Raw genomic sequence first — 20,618 nt, forward strand, 5'->3', positions numbered from 1 at the left:
CGATTCTGTCACTAACAAGCTTGTAGCCTTAGGCAATTTGCTTTATCTCTCTATGCCTTAGATTCAGCATCTGCAAATGAAGTATTAAGAGTATTTAATAAATTACTGTGTAGATTGAGTTAATATGTGTTCACAACTTAGAATAATGTCTGGCCCTTAGTAATACCTCATAAATGTTAGCTACTATTATTATCACTTTCCTTTGCTCTTTATTTCCAATTACTTCAGCAAGTTTTCTTAAAACTTGCCTCCTTTCCATCGTCACTGCCAACACCATGATTCAAACCTTCATGTTCTTTTGCCTGAACTATTTTATTAGTTTTCTAACTCATATTTCTGTTCTCATTTTATCATAAGCCCTAACCAAGTTAAGATATTGTATTTAAGAACCTTTATCATTGTTAGTAAGACTTTATTTGGTAAGATCAACATCGTGTAGAAAAATACATATAATTTAAGCAAAACTAACAATGACATTAAGTATGACTTGTATATATATAGCATGTTTGAATGTGTATATGTGTGTAGGTATATGAAATATAGTAGTAAATACAGTAAGAACAATATCATTCCAAGCAAATTAGATTCTCATGATTATTAAACCTGTTTATGCCATTAACCATCTTCTTGGCACTTTCCTGTACTGATTAAAAAATTGATGAAGCGCATTATATACTCAGGTACATATTTATATAATTTTGTTAGGAATAATATATGTCCTTTTAAGGTATATGAACCCATCTGCATTTTCCCTTGCTTCTTGTTTTTAGCATATTTTCTGAATATTTCTGTAAAAGGCTGACCTTTGCAAATACTTTGTAGTGTTTGAGATGCGTGATTGCTTTCTCTACCACACATTTTCTCCATAAAAGGAGACTTACACCACATACTTACTCCTATTTTATATGAGAATAACTGTCAGGAATAGTTGATGTCCTTCTTAGTTTAAAGGGAATTACCTGAATTGGTTTTAAAGAAATATATTGTGAACTTTTTAAAAAATGGTATGCATAGGTACTCAGATATTGAAAAATCACAGGTGATGAAACTATTGTGGGTGAAGCATGATTTTCTCCTGATAAGGTAAACTCAAATAAAGTGACTGGCCTGTTTGGACACCTCTGGTGTCATTCACTCCCTACTACAAGTGATGGCAGAATCCAGTGTAAACACAATACCCTTGTCATGATTGGGTTGTAATCTAACTTTGCAGTTTAGCCCGTGTTTGTCTTAGCCACATGAAACTATTACATCACGTCTTTTCTCATGTCATATCTTATGTGTCTATTGAAACATTATCTATTCACAAACTCTAGCTTTAATGATTTCTCTACTGTGAAATTTTCTTTGATTCTACTACATCTCCCATCCATCTCACTCAAGAAGTTTTTTTTTTTTTACTATTTAATTCATCTTCTATATTTCTTTTTTTTAATTTACATAAAAAGTTGTTTTTTTATTATTATTATACTTTAAGTTTTAGGGTACATGTGCACAATGTGCAAGTTTGTTACATATGTATACATGTGCCATGTTGGTGTGCTGCACCCATTAACTCATCTATCGCAAGGACAAAAAACCAAACACCGTATGTTCTCACTCATAGGTGGGAATTGAACAATGAGAACACATGGACACAGGAAGGGGAACATCACACACCGGGGACTGTTGTGGGGTGGGGGGAGGGGGGAGGGATAGCATTAGGAGATATACCTAATGCTAAATGGCATCTTCTATATTTCTTGCATAGCACTTTCATTCTGCCTAAATTACAGCTCTTTGTGTACATGTTTTATATCTCTAAGTGCCTATTGTTTCCTTGAATAAAAGACCACATTTTATTTACCAGCTACAAATACATGGAGTTGAGTTTTATACAGGCTCTAAGTTCTAAAATCAATATTTAAAGTTGAAATTTCCTACTGTCAACATTATCCAGACAAATTCTAATGTAATATGTAAAATGTATTATACAAAATATGTGTGCCACAAAAGTGGCTGACATTCAGTCTTTCAATAAACTACAACACTGAAAGTTTTCCTCCTGTATTGTGTCAAGTCACTTTCTTCACTTTAGCACCAGATGAAGTAATTGGCTTGTCTTTAGAGGCTGTGCTCTATGAAAAAGTCCATGCATCTTTAAGCATGAAAATCAAATGCAGCTTGCGGAGATGCTCAGACTATGAGAACTTATAATGACTAAGGGAATCTAATTTTCCTTTCCAAAAAATACTTTTTAAAGATTGGCAATTCAAAAATGCTCTCTATCTGCTTAGATTTTAAGAAATTTTGTTACCAAGCTTGTAGGAGTTTAGATAAATAAATATATGTATAGATACATACAGATAGAGAGATAGGTTTGGGTTAAAACAAACAATAACAACTAGTTTAAATAACTAGTTTAAATCTGTGATAGGTGGTAACACTATACAATGATATTATGTAGTGACTCAGTTCAAGTTATTATTCAGTGAAGGCTCCCATGTAGCAACGTTATGAAAAGGACATACTTTGGCTCAAATAGACCTTTATTCAAATCCATGCTCTGCTACTGACTGACTGTAAGACCTGAAGCTCTCACTACACTTCTCTGAGCATCAACTTTATTGCAAACTAATTAGCATTTTGAAAAGTTTTCCAAAAGAGTCTGAAATAAGATGTGTAGAGTTTATTTCATAGTAAACATTCAGAAAAGATTGGTGATTATTACTGTTATTATTGATGTTTCCATTTACAAAATAAAAATTTATAACTCATGAAAATTGAAGCTTTTCTTGTTAGAATGGGAGTCTGTAACTTTACTCAGTTCAAGTTATATTTCAAAGATTGGCAAAAATTACTTTTCCTTACTGTTTCTGAAAAGCATTCAGATATGAAATGCTTGGTTATTTACTTGAATCAGGATTGAAACATTTGGCTGGTTGAAAGCAATTCTGGGAATGAGAATAAGGGAGCCACTTTAAATGATTAAAGCTGGATTTCTGAATTGGGTCTTTCAGAAATAAGGGGCTTCTTTGCCCATTTTCCATGAATTTACATTTTTCATAGTAAATTGTCTTGGATCAGATAAATTTTAAGTAACATCTTTTACTTTATTCATTACTTTAAAAAGTTCATCTTTAAATTACCTAATTATTTCCTACTGTCCTGTTATCCTTTCTGTTGGAGAGTTGATTCTTTTTTTCTTATTTTTCCATCATGCTGATCATTTTTATAGCCTTTTTTTTTCCAGATTCCATTTCTGATCTTTGAAGTATTATAAATCTTTCAAGACTTTGGACATTAAGATTATATTTTATTGTTCACTCTGGTGACAAGCACTGTATTCTTTGCTTTATAACAATTTTCTTACTGAATTCTCTTGATTTATTTATTATTTTCTCCTTTTTCAAGTGAAGAAACTGAGGTATACAGTAATTAAATAACTTGCCCCAATTTCCTGCTACTAAGCTGTCAAGATAGAATGTGGAACCAGGCAGTTTGATTTTAGAGTTTAAGCTCTTCACTGCTGCACAAGCATTAGCTCACTTTCATGGAGAGGCCACTTTCCAAGTGCCTTTTTTTTTCTTTTCTTTGTATTCTGTTTTACTTTCTAATCTTACTGTATATTTTGGATTTACATATACTTCTTTTATATTCTTATTTCACATCCTTGTCTTTCCTTCTCATTAACTCACCTCCTTGGATGTCCTCGGCCTCTAAACCTCTGCCTTATGACATTCAATCGCTGACTCAGTTCCTTTACTTCTGTCTTCCAAGGAGTCTGAACATTTTAAATGTTATTTTCCTTTCAGTCAGTTCCAAGATGATGTTTGCCTCTGCTAAGTGTATTTCCTCTCAGCTACTGGAACCTTCTGTTCTGCAGATTGCTCCTTGGTGCATTTGGGAAGTCGTTGCCAAGTTTCTTTTTGTGCATATGCTTGTTTTCAGTTTCTGGAAACTTGTCAGAGCTTCCACTCTTTTTCCACATTCTTCCTCAGGTTTTCCTCACCCTCTCAGTACACCTTTCCCACATTGTTCTTCCTTCCACTTACTGCTCCACTCCACTGCATCTTTAGAGTGTCCTTTTGCTCTAAATGCTGAAACCTACCTGAAATTTCTGGCTTTTTACACTGTGGCATGAGTTGCATTTTAATCAACTATGACATGTCATTCTTAGAAAACAAAGGTCATTCTACGAAAACAAATGGCTATGCATTCTGGAAACTTAGCTAATAACTTTTGTTATTATTAATTTTTACCTGATCTATGTCACCTGCTTCTTTCATTTTTCTTTCATAATAATTGCACTTTTTATGATTCCCAACAAATTCATGATAAGGGTGTGGTTTTATGCAATAATCACTGTTTTGTTAACTCTGTGTTTACTGATGCTGTGACTTAACACATGAATTGCGCAGGACATAAAGGGCAGTGGAAGGATCACTTGTTGGGCAGTTGGAGGATGCAGGTCTTTGCTGTTGTTAGCCCTTCTTTCTACTTAACTTTGGCTGCTCAGAAACCCCTCTGATTCTTGCTTCGTTACTTGTGAAACAGAGGATGAGCAATATCTAGCTCCAAAGCTGAAATTAGGATGAGATTAAAAAAAAAAACACACATGTTTTACAAATTGGGAACAGCTACAAAACAGTTACAGATTATTATTATATTGACTCTCAAAGCACAGAGATGAGTGTTTGTCAGACATGCAAACACATAAAATGAAAACAAATGGACAGTCTGACTAGAGTGAGAATTTCATTTCTTCAGAGTTTTCTGTTGTGCATCAGATGTTTCTTAAAATGCAGGAATCTTCACTTTGAGTTTTAATAAAAAATATATTTGTATGTAGCACTGTGAATATTTAAGTTGTAAGATGGTGGATAACATACCTGTTTTGCTAACTCAAATATCATAATCCAAAAATAATACCTGTGTGGGTAGTTCAGTTTCTTCCTATAATGGGTATTACAGAGTGATTCATAGAAAAAAAACACAGATTGGCCTTTATGTTAATGCAACAGCATGTGTTATTATGGATAAATAAGTCCCACCTAAGAATTGTTTGCTTCCTTCTCTGAAGAGCCATCTCACTCCTACGTGAATGGTAGTTGCTTTCTTCTCTTCCTGCTTCTTGCAACTCTCCCCGCCTGCTCAACCCGCAACCATCCTCAGTTCCAGCACTGTCTTCTTCGCCCCTCCAGAAGGCATGGGTGCCTGGGTTTTTCATACCCTGCAAAGTTACAGCAGGGGAGGGAGGAACAATTTTATGATTAAAACATTATAAAATATTTATGATTTATTTCTATATCTATCTATATGTTATTTATATATTTTATATTTACCCCCATTGCTAATTATGTGAGTGATTCATTCACATTTTAATATTTTAAAATATTAATTTGCAAACCAACACAAAGAATCACTGTAAGCCATGTTAAAAGGACCAATTATTCAATTTTATTTACTTCCCTTCTGGAAACTGCTGAATTAATTTACTATTTCAGGTGAAGACAAGTGTAACAACAAAACATGGAAGATAAAGCTAAAATTTTTAGTCCTTTTGAAAATTGAGTTTGAATTATTATTAATTTTCTGATATTTCCTTATTTTATGTTGATTGTGTTGTCTTCCAGAACCTGGTCACCCTCTGTGTGGTCAAGTTGCCTGTATTTTATTTACATTGTCCGACTGATGTTATCCATTCCCCTCCTCCATACATGCAAGTAGTCATTGCTTGCATTTTTATACTTCACTTCCTAATTTTAGGGTTGAGTTCTTTTCTGCTTCACTGCAATTATTCTTCATAAACCTCTTCTCCTAGTACCAAATTAAATAATACTTTTTTCCCCCAGAGTTTTGATATCTTTTGCTGGTTTGCAGAGAGATACTTTGCCCATCAACTTGTTGTGCATCCAAGTTGAGCTTCTTTAGTGCTTTAATCTTCCATCAGAAATCATCTTTCTTTGTATCTTAATCATTTTTCCATCATGTCTCTGAACTCCTTCCAGCTTCCCTGCACCTTTTGGATAATGAGATGCCTGGGTCTGAACACCAGGTGCAGTCCCACCAGTCCTGTTTAGGAGGGTCCCATTACCTCCTGTGCTGCTATGATGTTTTCTTGTTCCCCAAGGTTCTCATTAGAATGATGATGCCTGTTTCTACAGGCAGAGAGTCAGGCAAACCGCATCGCCCCCATTCGCCTACAGCTGTTTTCTGGCTAATTCCTTTTCCATCGTGGAAATCTCAGTTTCAATTTCTCTCTCTCTTTCACTATGACTCTGTCTCTCTTGTTCTTTATAGTATTTATTTTACTCATTCTACCTGACTCAGATCTTATTCATGTGTTTATTGACCTCTTTATTTTTTTTTTTCTATGTCTTTATCAGACCCATTATCTTCCCAGTCCTATACTTTCATGCTGGTGTTGATAGTAATCTCTGTCATCTGACTGCATGTTCATCCATCTCTTAACCATATCAATTTTGTTCACACTTCAATGGTAAAAAAATACACTTATTTCCTTATATTTATATAATGGCTTACCTTTTTGTTTTGTATCAGATCAGTAAGTAGCTTGACATTATCCTGTTAGGCTTGAAAACTCAATTTTATCAAAGTTGAGTTGAGATATATATTATTTTCAATATTACTGTTTGCAGTTCAATAAAATAACAGTTCAGTTTTTATCCACAAATGATATAGTTTGTGGAGAGATGTGATAGATATGATATCTCTGGAGTAGTTACTGTAGAAATTATGGCTTGTGTTTCTTGAACACTAGTTGGTCATTCTCTCTTCCTTCACTTCCTTCTTTCCCATCTTTCTTGCTTCCTTCCTCCAGTCATATAGTGGTTACTGAAATCCTACTATCTGCAGGACAGTGTGAAGGAAAGAATATGTACTGGTATTAGATGTCAAAGTGAATAGCTCTGCAGCTACATCAAATTATTTACATTCTGTCACTGTGTTCTCACCCATAACTGGAGTGGAGTTCAGCACTATGATGATTAAGTGAGAATAAGACATCATTTTATTCACAGATTAGAAGCCTAGTTAGAGATAAAGCCATAATACATTTTCGGATAATATTGAGAAGAACCTTGACCACTTGAAAAGTTTGTCTTTCTGGTTTATAAAACAACACATGGCTCCCCATTGCCTACCAAATCAATTGCATCAAAACACCTTCAGAGTACACATGTGGTTTGTATATGACCAGAGGACGGAAGTGACAGAAGATGGAAAATAATGTAATGGTTCATGAATTAGGTAATAAAGACAGATGAGGACTAGAGTTAGAGGAAAATTTGAGTCTGGCACTTTAGATTTGGGAACCAATTTTAAAGTCAATGACTGTTAAAAAGGGGTAGATTCTGTCCTACCACCTGGAGTGTTTTCATGATTAATCCAGATTCCTTATCACCCCTCTTTGACTTGCTGCAATGAAAAATTTGAAGATGATGGCCTGGAAACTGCAATTTAACACTCTCCTCTACCCTTACTGACAGTGGATTTATGTGTTTATACTAGGTTACAAATTTTTAGCTGAAAGTGCAGCCAGTCATTGTCAAAATAAGAGAATATCAGGGTCTAAGATAAGTACGAGGAAAAAACAGACGAAGGGGGTTAAGGAACTAAAGGTGTTGGGTCCCATCAGTAGCTGAGGTGATGGTAAAGAGAGTGATGTGGATAACAAAGCAGGTAGACACAATAGACACAGTCAGTGAGAAGGGGAGAAATGAGTCACAATGAGGAATTTGTGGAAAGGGCCAGAAATTCTGAGTTTCTGATCTTAGTGGAACAGAAAAAATTCTGATGATATATTGGGTGAAATTCACCCCTGATATTTCATGTAGGTTCTTTTCTATTTTTCCTAAGTGTTGGCTGGTCTGAGAAATAAAGGGACAGAGTACAAAAGACAGAAATTTTAAAGCTGGGTGTCCGAGGGAGACATCACATGTTGGCAGGTTCCGTGATGCCCCCCAAGCCGCAAAACCAGCAAGTTTTTATTAGTGATTTTCAAAAGGGGAGGGAGTGTATGAATAGGGTGTGGGTCACAGAGATCACATGCTTCACAAGGTAATAAGATATCACAAGGCAAATGGAGTCAGGGCGAGATCACACGACCACAGGACCAGGGCAAAATTAAAATTGCTAATGAAGTTTTGGGCAGGCATCGTCATTGATAACATCTTATCAGGAAACAGAGTTTGAGAGCAGACAACTGGTCTGACCAAAATTTATTAGGCGGGAATTTCCTCATCCTAATAAGCCTAGGAGCGCTACGGGAGACCGGGGCTTATTTCATCCCACAGCTATGACCATAAAAGACAGCCACCCCCAAAGCGGCCATTTTCGAGGCCTCCCCTCAGGGATGCATTCTCTTTCTCAGGGATGTTCCTTGCTGAGAAAAAGAATTCAGAGATATTTCTCCTATTTGCTTTTGAAAGAAGAGAAATATGGCTCTGTTCTGCCCAGCTCACCGGAAGAGTTTGAGGTTATCTCTCTTGTTCCCTGAACATTGCTGTTATCCTGTTCCTTTTTCAAGGTGCTCAGATTTCATATTGTTCAAACACACATGCTTTACAAACAATTTGTGCAGTTAACACAATCATCACAGGGTCCTGAGGCGACATACATCCTCCTCAGCTTGCGAAGATGATGAGATTAAGAGATTAAAGTAAAGATAGGCATAGAAAATCACAAGGGTATTGATTGGGGAAGTGATAAGTGTCCATGAAATCTTCACAATCTATGTTCAGAGATTGCAGTAAAGACAGGTGTAAGAAATTATAAAAGTATTAATTTGGGGAACTAATAAATGTCCATGAAATCTTCACAATTTATGTTCTTCTGCCATGACCTCAGCTGGTCCCTCCGTTCGGGGTCCCTGACTTCCTGCAACAATGATACAAATCTGTGTGCTTTGGGCAATTGAAGTGAAAACGTGAAGACTGTTGGGTGTTGTTGAGGAGAGGAGCTACATCTCTGCCCAGCAGAGCCTTTGTTGGCTTGTTTTGTTTTGCTTTGTTCTCCCCAAACAATGTTGATGTATGTACAGCATAAATTGATGCAATTTATTTACTTATAAGCCTTGTGTAAAATACAAGTAACGAGAGAAATATAAGATCATATTGGGACGTGGTGCAAAAAACTCAGACATCAGAGTAATACAGTGAGCACATTTTAGGCAGTATACATAAAGTGTAGGCAAGTGTCAAACTGTGAAGAAAAGGCAAATAAAATGTACAATGGGGAGCTGGTTAAGCATACCAAATTGTCAACTTATAAAAGCATCTTTCCAGGAATTTAGTCTCACTTGGAGAAACAAAAATCTTTTGGTTAATATTTTGAATATAACCAGAATCTTTCATACATGTTATTTTTATTACACTATGCTAATATTTTAACACTGATATCAAAACTGTTACCATATTTGATACTGTTAACATAATTTATTTATTAACTGTCACATTTTTAGTATTTCTTTATCCATCTAAGCAAATAAGGATGAAATTTTATTATTATAAAAACAAGAAATAGAATAAAACCCTAGGTCTATTTTTTTTAATCAGACTAAAAAGGTAGGCTTGTGCCAGAAACAATGAGACATTCTATATTTCAAAGTGCCATTTATTCCTGAAGCACGTCAGCCTCTGCACAGTGACCTTCTGTGTTTATCTTTATAAAGAGTAGAGTAAACCATTATGCAAACACACTTCCATTTGGGCACTGTAGTGCCAAATGTTAATGGCATCATTATTCCAAACAAAGCGTGTTTAGAACCATTACTTTTTGGGTTATTTTTCTTGTGGGGATTTCCATAAAGTATCTGTGGGCTATAAGATATTTGCATGATATGACTATTTTCTTCTTACTGTCTGTTATGCTAATGGTATTTTGTGGTGTTTTTGGTAAACAGGTTGATTTACTTCATAAAGAGCCTGTTAAAAAGATTACTTTTTAATCTGTGTCAGCTCTCTTTCTTTGTGTGTCCTCTGTACTTCATGAATATAAATGGCCTATAGGTGATGACTTGGGTGGAAAATGTAAGCAACTCATAAGGGGATGAAATTTGCTCATAAATTAGTAAAAATTCTTAAAATTTTTCAATACCAAATTAAAATGTAGTTAAAACCATAGGTCTTAAAGAGATATTATTTTTCTGAAATGTGATTTTTATAACTTTATACTCTGGAAAATTCAATTATTCCTTTAAGTTGGAACAATCAAGCTCTAGAATTCTAGGCAATACATTGAAATTGGAGATTGCTTTATTATCTTAAGAATCATTTGTGGACAGGCGCAGTGGCTCACACCTGTAATCCCAGCACTTTGGAAGGCTGAAGCGGTGGATCACGAGTTCAGGAGATAGAGACTATCCTAGCCAATGTGGTGAAACCTGTCTCTACTAAAAATACAAAAGTTAGCTAGGTGTGTTGGCACGTGCTTGTAGTCCCAGCTACTCAGGAGGGTGAGGCCAGAGATTCGCTTGAACCCGGGAGGTGGAGGTTGCAGTCAGCAGAGATCTTGCCACTGCACCCTAGCCTGGGTGACAGAGCCAGACTTCATCTCAAAAAAAAAAAAAATCAGTTATATTGCAGCATAATGCAAGAAAAATTAAAACATTATTTTGTCTACATTTCTAAGCTAATATGTATATATGTAACAAATAGGTGATAAAACTAACAATTATCAGAAGAAAAAGAAAAATAATTAATAATTGGATAAGCCAGTGCACGTTTGGAATTAAAAGCACATCAGCTAAAATAAAGGGAATTGTGTAAGTGTGACATAAGTCATATTGTTCATTCATATTTTCAAGAGCTCAGCATTTAATTGTTGTTGACTGAGGTGCCACAACTTCATGAGATGTCAAGGGCTCATTACTTGTTGCTCTATGATAAATGCAAATATTATCTCTGCCAATATTAAATGTTTTATAATTTGTATTCTGTTGAAGAGCTAACCCTCATTAGAAGTAAATATATAACTAAAATAAAACATGAATATATGTATGTATGACATCTCTAAAAGGTAAATAAGCTATTGTTTATTTTATATTTTTGAATTAATAGGTTTGTTTTATAGTACCTAAATGTATAAGTGAATCATTTGCAAAATGTCTTTAATTAACACCATCTATTGGGCCTGTTCCCTGATTTGTCTATTATTTAAGATTTGTGTACTTTTGCATGTTACACCCCTGTTGGAAATACATTAAGTTTCAGTATGACTAAATGTTATAAGGGGTTTAATATGTACCTGTGGAAAACAAAATAACTAATGGACCCATCAGGGAGATTAAAACTAAGATGATAGCCTCATAAGCACTAAACTCTAATGAATAAGTAACTAGCGTCCAAGAGATGTAGTGCACAGTAAGACATCTATTTAGTTATATATTTTTATCTCTTAGCAATATATATATTTAAGTTACAAGAGAAAATACAAAATTTTTATTCTGGTAGAGTGTTTAGGGGTAACATATATGGATATCATTGTCCTGCTTTGAAAAACATTTTTTAAGTCAGATGGATTGGCAGGAATGCATAGTGTGATAATAAAGCAAATGTCAAAAAAAAAAAAGAGTGTAGAATCTAGGTGTGGGTATACAGATGCTTTCTATATACTTCAACTTTTCTGTATGTGTGAAATTTTTTATAAGATGTTTGAAAAAACTTTGCAATGCAAGATGATTACATTATTTTTAAAGCAATCAATTTGAAAAACTGTGGAGATGACAGTAATAACATGACACAATTCTTTATATGTAGAAAGACAAGTTATGCTTTATCTTTAAATGAATACCTTTAAAAATAATGACATCTGAGCTTAGCTAAATTCTTTTCAGACTTATGCATTTTTTTGTAAAAAGGTTTTACTCTTTTCTCTTTAGATTACGTGTTCAAACCTAATTATCTTTTATGGTTGTCTATTATTTAGGACCAACCTAGACTTATCACCTTGTGTTGTATTTTAGTCAATGCACTTATTCAGTTTTATGGTTCTCTCTGGTACATTTACAAAGTGCACTTTATACTGCACTTCTAGTTTCCTATAAACAAGGAAACAATCTGTTCTACTGTATTTCAAATCACTGCCATCCTGACCATTACTTCATTTGCAATAAAAGTCACAAACTGTGCAAGTGCGTTTCATACATGTTCATTTCCAAGGTGTTAATAAGTAAATGTCTGGTCAGCCTTTGTACAGAGAAAGAGAAAGTAACAGACACCCCCCACCCCCCTACCCCACAACATGGTAGGATTTATGTGAGGCTTGATGGGATACCATGAGTATGATTCGCTGCCCATTTCCCTGAGGCTCCCTTCCATGGGAACATCCATGTTTGTTCCATCTTTCTAAAAAATAAAATAAGATTTCTATTGAAAGGTAAATGTTGTCAACCACTAAGAGTTATTAATAACTGAGCTTTGATGAATGTATGTCCTAGCCAGCCCTGAGAAAACTGGGCTTGGGGAGAGTTTGGAACTTGGGAATTCTCTGTAGTGTCCTTAGTTTAGCAGGCACAGGAAATATGATGGCTTGGAGGTTAAGCAAGCAGAAGCAAGCAGTAAGGCACTGTAAGCAGTAAGGAGCAGATAAGGATTTCTGTGATGGTTGATTTTTTGTCCACTTGACTGGGCCATGGGGTGCCCAGACATTTGGGCAAATATTCTGGATTTGTCTGAGATGGCATTTTTGGATAAGATCAACATGTGAATTGGTAGATTGCCGTCTCTCATGTTGGTGGGTCTCATCCAATCAGTTGAAGACCTAATAGAACAAAAAGCTTGACATTCCCACAAGTGGGAGGGAATTTCCTCTTGCCTGACTGCCTTGAGCTGGGATATTTATTTTTCTGCCTTTGGACTTGAACTGAAACATCTGCCCTTCCAGGTCCTGGAACCTGAAGGTGTTTGGACTGGAACTACAGTATTATCTCTCCTGTTTTTCAGGTCTTTACACTTGGACTAGAACTATAACATCTGCCATCCTGGTTGCCAGGCTTTTGAACATACACTGTTGGTTCTCCTGGATCTTCACCTTGCCAACTGCAGATCTTGTGACTCGTCAGGCTCAATAATTATGTGAGCCAATCTCTTAAATAAACCTCCATAGATAGATAGATAGATAGATAGATAGATGCATGTATTCTCCTATTTGTTCTGTGTCTCTGAATAATTCTAATACACTGTCCTTGAGCTGATGTGATTGGAGAGGAAGCACTCTACATGACAGTTTGTTAAGGCAAACTTTGGATAATCTATGTCCATACTACATACAATGTTATTTCTAGACATGATCACTCCAAGATGTTGGAATTCAAATAATGATTGGGTCTCTGCTGCATCATCTTAATGACTCTTGAAACAAAAATTGTGTAAAGTAATTGTAATGCTTTCAGTCCTGTTAGTTATATACAGTTGACCCTTTAATAACATGAGTTTAAACTGGGTGGGTTCACTTATATTAGAGGTTATTTTTTCAAACAAACAGATACAGTATTCTCAGGATACAAAACCTGCTTATACCGAAGGCAGTCTTTTTGTATAGTGGGGTTCTGCAGTGAGGATTGTGGGAAATTTTGCACACGTTGGCGTATGGGAATGGCAGAGATCCTGGAACTAATCTTTGGTGTGTATCAAGGGATGAATATACATTATAATATTGCCATTAGGTTAGGAATCATCTGCAAATAGGTATTTACCGCTCTCAGAATTAGCAGGCATAGCTTTCCTGTGATTGCTTGATTTGAACATGTCACAGTGTCCCAGTTCCTTAGGCTGCTAGACTTGACTTTGACTTCCATCAGTGACTACTTTTGCTTTAGCTCCAGAGCTAAAGATGAACAATTGTAGTAGTCCCTTCTACTATTTTATTTGTTGTATAGAATAACAAAATACACCATGTAAGCACCAAGTAATTTATCAGTTTCTAATCCTAATACATGTTTGTATTTGTTTTCTAAAATATACTCTTTCAATATAAATTATTTTGATGAGATTATTAATCTCTGTTTGAAGACACATTGCTTGTATGTAATCTTGGCAATGGTCTATTATTTTTAGTTATTACTATACAAAAAATCAACATCATATTCTGTTATTGTTGTGTTGTTTCATTGTTTGATAGGCATAATTAATAGCTCTTATTTTTCTTTTACTATAAGATTGTGATTAACATTTAGGCACTTAGCCTGAGATCACTTTCATCCTAGTTAACTTGCCTTCTTCCACAAATCAGACATAGTGTTGTCCTCAGATTATAAACTATTAATTTTAGGGCAAGAACAATGATGTCTTTTGACTACCATATAATTTAATTTGGTGATCAGAGATCAAATTTAATTGTAAATATTGATACCTCTTTTATTTGCTTATGGCCCACAGTGATTCTTTTACATGCATCTTTGGCTTATTCTAACAATCAGTAAGAGGTAATTCAGTCATTACTTATTTACACATTACTATCAGTAAGAGGTAATTCAGTCATTACTTATTTACACATTACAGTAAAATTTGTTTAACAGGTACTTGAAATAATCAAAACCAAAGATTAAGGAACCCTCACTCTGAACAAAGAAATATTGTCCTACAAGTAAGGATAGGTATAAAATAAAACACAAAAACAAAAGAAGGAAGAGATAAATGATTAATAAATCAAAGGCAGACAAAATTGTAAAGTGGTTATGAAATCAATGATTATGAAATTTAAACGATTTTTTTCATATATTCACCCATAGAAGCTATAAGATAATGAACTATTCTATAATTAGAAAATAAAGAAAGCATCTTAAGGTATATAATACAATTTGTAAGAGACGTTCTTTGCAAAAAAGTTTTGTGGACTTTTTCATTATTTTTATCAAAGTAAGGTCAAAAAACTTTTTTTTACGGACAGCCTAACATTTGGAATTTTAAAATAGGAATTTAAAATTTTCTTCTAATATAATAATTTAAGTTTGTCTAGAACTTTCAGGTCAATGCGATGAACTAAACAGAAAATATTACCACAAAAAGCTCCACCAGTACAAGATGCTTTGAGAATATGAAAGAAATAGTACTAAATACACTATAATATACTGAGAATTGCATACCTTGATCACACACACACACACACACATGCATACACACATGCATACACACATCAACTACGATGCTCTATTTTAACCAGTATAGAAATATATATTGCCTAATCCCTAGTTCTGGTTAAGAACTATATTCTTTCTGGAACTGATTTTGAAAATAATCTGCTACTGTTTGTTAAGAGTATCACACTGTTTTTGTTTCCTTTGTTTTAATTTGGGGTTAGGAAAAATTTCCAGAAATCTTCTATACATGTATAAACTTGGAGATGTTTACCTGGTTTATTTTGAAGATGTCCAAAGTGAAGAATGAAAGAAGAAATGAGGACAGACTATACAAGCCCAAATTAAGGAATGAGAAAATGGACCATTTTCTTGGGTTGACAACACTTTCTCTATTCAGTTTTACATAGGGTTTTCGCAGCAATTTTCCTACATAGGTTTACTAGACTTTCAGTCTCAGTAATATCAGATAACATCTCTAATTATATATGTGTGGTGTGTGTTTGTGTCTGTGTGTGTACATTTTTTTTTATCGTAGGTAACAGTGGAGTTTAAAATTTATATTGCTTAGTATTTGAGAAACTTTCAGGTGATATTAAGCTTTTAAATAGGTTAAGCTTTTAATTGAGTTAAATTGCTTTAGAACTTTAGAAACATTGTTTTAAAATATTATTTTGTTTGTCTAACATTTACAATAAAAGGAATTAACAGGAAACACAAAATAACACCATTCACCATTCACCATTCACCACAGAGGGAATTCAACGTAAAGAAAGTCATCTTTGGATCCTTTCCAGTGAGGCTTAATTGTGGCACCACAATAAAGACATTGTTATGCCAGGTCTTACCTACTTCATTACCTTATACATAAACTCAGAGAACCAAAATATAGAAAAGCTGCAATGACTATAATCTTCTGGGTATAAATGTAGCAAAAGCTGGAAGATACTGAAGAGTAAAGGAGATAAAATGAACGTTAAGATAGAAGCAGTCAATTGATTGGTACATGACATACACAAATTCTCCTTCAGGTTTCAGGTTTGATTTGGGAAGTGATTCTATTTACAGGGATATATATATATATATCCCTGATATATATATATATATATATCCCTGTAAATATATGTGTGTGTGTATATATATATAATATATATGTATATATATATTTCTAGGAAAGTATTTAGAACAGAAATATCTTTCCAAGATTTTCAGTTCTTAGTACCGTAACAGCTCAAAATTTTTTTCATCACACCTCTAGGCCAACAAACAAATACCAAGAATTCTGACTATTATAGTTAAGGCCAAATAACTTAATAAGTATTTATGTCTTGACAACATAAAACAAAAAAAAGTTTTACATGTTTTAATTTTAAATTTTAAATATTCTTAAATTACATATGAATTACTTACTAATGGTGAGTGCGTACGTGTTGGGCACTGCACAACTTCTCAAACCTTGGAATCAGATTGAACACTGCGATCCTTAGTACCTGTTCCACAAGGACTTTTGGGGATACTTGCTTTACTGAGAACCCAACTTCACATAGCTATGACCCCTCAAATATAACCCCCTTGAATGTTGAAATTAAGAAATAGCTTGACTAGTAGTTAATACAGTGTCTAATAAACAGTGAGTATTGTTGTGTTTATCTGGAAATTTTAAAATATCTTACAGCATTCCTGATGAGTTCACTGTATTACCCCAGAGTGCCTTGCACATAGTTTTGGAATCACAGTGTTAGACTATTAGATGCTAATGTTAATGGTAGCCCCTGAATCTTAATTGAGAAGTCCAAAATCCTCTGACATGGTGGGAGTGAATGGAAGCACTGTAAGTCAACCATAAAAGCTCAGTATCCTCTTTAATCTCATTGTTTTCTGATTTTTCTCAGTCCAGTATGGCAAATATTTCCTGGGATTTATAATATCACAAAGTCTGTGACTGAAAATTTGATGTTAGCACTTACAGTGATGATAAATGGGACCATCATCATTGTTTGAGGCAAGTGTTACTCTTGGTTTTTGTTTGTTTGTTTTTGTTTTTTGCTGTTTGTTTGTTTTTTGAGACAGAGTCTTGCTCTGTCATCCAGGCTGGAACGCAGTGATGCGATCTTGACTCACTGCAACCTCTGCCTCCTGGGTTCAAGCAATCCTGTCTCAGCCTCCCAAGTAGCTGAGATTACAGGCACGTGCCACCATGCCTGGCTAACTTTTTGTATTTTTATTTATTTATTTATCTATTTATTTATTTATTTATTTATTCGGAGAGGCAAGGTTTCGCCATGTTGTCCAGGCTGGTCTTGAACTCCTGACATCAGGTGATCCACCTGCCTTGGCCTCCCAAAGTGCTGAGATTACAGGCATGAGCCACCATGTCCAGCCAAGTGTTACTTTTGTATTTTTAAGAAAATAATATTATCAGTGTTTATTATGCCATTTTAAATTTTGACAGCATTTTAAGATTTGGTGTTATTTTGTGTTTCCTGTTAATACATTTTATTGTGCAAATGGTTTTATTTTGTGTTTCCTGTTAATTCATTTTATTGTAAATGTTAGAAAAATAAAATATTATTTTTTAAAAGTTTCTAAAGTTCTAAAAAAATTTAACTCAGTTAAAGCTTAACCTATTTAAAAGCTTAATATCACCTGAAAGTTTCTCAAATACTAAACAATATAAATGTTTAAATAGCACTGTTACCCACAACAAAAAAATCTACACACACACACATACATGCACACACACATACACACCGCACATATATAATTAGAGATGTTATCTGATATTACTGCGACTGATTTAACTAATTTTTTCAAAGTTTCTAACTATATTCAGAAGAGCTACTTGTTTTAACAGTTCCTGTGAGATGTTTTGTACTGAGAAGAGAACTATATCTTCTCATGAGTCTACCCTAACTGCAAATAAACCCCGGGGTGCTCCAAGGAAGGAGATTTGAACTAATTTTTCATTTTATCTCATTTTTGTGTTTCAGTAACCCAGTTAACTATATAAACATTGTTTCCTTTTAAAAACAAGTATCTTATAGAAATGTGTATTTACTCTCAGCTAAGGACCTTAGTGGAAATCTTATCTGGATTATTAGAAGAACTCAAATATGAGAGTCCTTGAACTAGATGATGTTAACCATTTCCTGCTCAGTAAACTGTGAGTGCCATCAGTGTCCACACTGAAAGCTCAAAACAGAAAACTAAAACAAATCATATTAAGATAAATAGTAAAAAATATAAATTGTTTTGTAAGTGAAAAGGAAAACAAGATATGATGACAGAGAATTCTTACAGATCTCAGGGAGAGTTAATTAATGATCATCATTAATAGTGATACTTAGTAGCTGTTTCTGACACTTGTGATTTTAAATTCAAATTTTTACTTATTCATTTTTTCCACGTTTATTTTTAATCTTCATTTCCTAGAACCTACTTTGCTGATCAAGTTTCCATACCTTTAAATAGATTGTCATGTGATCTCTGACCATAGAAGAGATAATTTGATTAACTTTTGTTCATTGGTTGAAATTGTTTACACCTACTAGGCAGTGGGTGTCTGAGAGAATGAAACCCAAAGCTAGTGCTGAGTGGGCTGGCATGTTAGGGACAGGGTGCACTCTCCCAGTTGAAAGACTCCTGAAAATTGATAGGGAGATGAGGCAGGGAGTTGGTCAAATGAATTAGGCTGTTAGGAAATAATAGGAAGGGTACTTCTCCTATGTTGTATATCCAGGACTGAGTCTGGTTTTTTCATATATAACTACAAGATCAGAAAACAATAAATTAGCAGATATATAGGTAAGTGAAAAAATACCAATGACACTAAAGCGTTAGGATAAATAAATAATATTTAAATAATAAGGTACTTGAAAAAATTGATTCTTAAGATTTTCATGAAATTCTGCTATCTAAATATCAGAAAAATATAGATACAAGATTTTGCTTCTAAATTGATAAAGGCATTTTATTTTTCATTATTGGTATTAAATTGCTTTCTAGCCAGGTTGCTAACAGCACATCCATAGATAGATAGATTTACAGATAGTTAGAAATACGGATCATTAGAAAGATGGACAGAGGCCAGGCACGGTGGCTCAAGCCTATAATCCCAGCACTTTGGGAGGCCAAGGTGGGCGAATCACCTGAGGTCGGGTTTCAAGACCAGCCTGACCAACAGGTGGGCAGACCACTTGAGGTCAGGCATTTGAGACCAGCCTGGCCAACATGGCGAAAACCTGTCTCTACTAAAAATATAAAATTAGCCAGGCATGGTGGCGCATGCCTGTAATGCCAGCTACTCAGGAGGCTGAGACAAGAGCATCCCTTGAACCCGGAGGCAGAGGTTTCGGTGAGCCAAGACTGTGCCATTGCACTCCAGCCTGGGCAACAAGAGCAAAACTCCGTCTCAAAAAAAGAAGAAAAAGAAAAAGAAAAAAGAGAAGAGAAAGAAAAGAAAGAAAGACGGACAGAAAATTCCACTTCCGTGACTAGAACTGTGACCATCTAACGTTGACACTATGGTATATGGAAAGATGAGCCCATTCTCTGGAGGAATGAACTATGTTTTTCTGGTTCACTTACTTCCTCCTAATTGCTGTACCAACATTCTTTCTTTTAGACCTTCTATTCCTGAAGCTACTCCCTTGAATTGTTCATATTAAATTTGCTATTCCTCTGAGTATCCCCACAAATCTGCAACATCCTTTTGTAGCCTGCTTCCATTCACCGGAGTCTTCTGCTTTGTCATCATCAAAACATATCTGGAGATTTTACTGTACATTTTTCCTGAAAGATATATTTGTAAACAGAAGACTGGTGCTTGTGTCTATTTCTCCATTTCTTTTATCTGTGATACCTGCTATTAGGCTAGTTTTTATTTTCTTTCGAAAATATGACTTATTTCTTTTTACCAATACAATTGCATATCTTAAGTGCAGAATTGTTAAGTAAAAGATTTTTTTGTTTTGTTTTGTTTTTTAGATGGAGTCTCACTCTGTCACCCAGGCTGGAGTGCAGTGGCCCAATCTCGGCTCACTGCAACTTCCACCGCCCAGGTTCAAGTGATTCCCCTTCCTCAGCCTCCTGAGTAGCTGAGGTTGCAGGTCCCGCCACCATTTCCAACTAATTTTTGTATTTTTAGTAGAGACGTGGTTTCACCATGTTGTCCAGGCTGCTCTCGAACTCCTGACTTCAAGTGATCTGCCCGCCTCAGCCTCCCAAAGTGCTGAGATTACACATGTGAGACACCACTCCTGGCTAGGGATTTTTACTAGTAAATGTGAAATGTGATTGTATGTATGTGTAAAAATACATATATGTATACATATATGCATATATCTCATTAAAGAACTGTAAGATGTCATACAAATATAAAGTTGATTGGATAAGAAAGATTGAATTATCTATTTATACCAGTTGGTTTTTCTTTATATGTACAATTAGCCCTCTGTATCCTTGAGCTCTACACCTGTGGATTCAACCAACTACAGATCAAAAATATCTGGAAAAAAATTATCTGAAGTTTCACAAAGCAAAA

General features: G+C 34.8%; 1 protein-coding gene across 2 annotated transcripts in view; it reads left to right on the forward strand.

Moving 5' to 3' along the window:
* SEMA3D (semaphorin 3D) overlaps positions 1–20,618 on the forward strand; it is a 191,197-nt gene that overhangs the window by 20,298 nt on the left and 150,281 nt on the right. The window contains exon 2 of one of the 2 annotated variants that reach the window (XM_063667656.1): positions 12,945–13,076. The exons of the other annotated variant lie outside the window; for it this stretch is intronic. The gene's annotated coding sequence lies outside the window, so the exon portion shown is untranslated. The remainder of the gene's footprint in view (positions 1–12,944; positions 13,077–20,618) is intronic. 2 annotated transcript variants of the gene reach the window in all.

This window comes from Pongo pygmaeus, chromosome 6 (genome assembly GCF_028885625.2).
Source record: "Pongo pygmaeus isolate AG05252 chromosome 6, NHGRI_mPonPyg2-v2.0_pri, whole genome shotgun sequence".
NCBI lineage: Eukaryota > Metazoa > Chordata > Mammalia > Primates > Hominidae > Pongo > Pongo pygmaeus.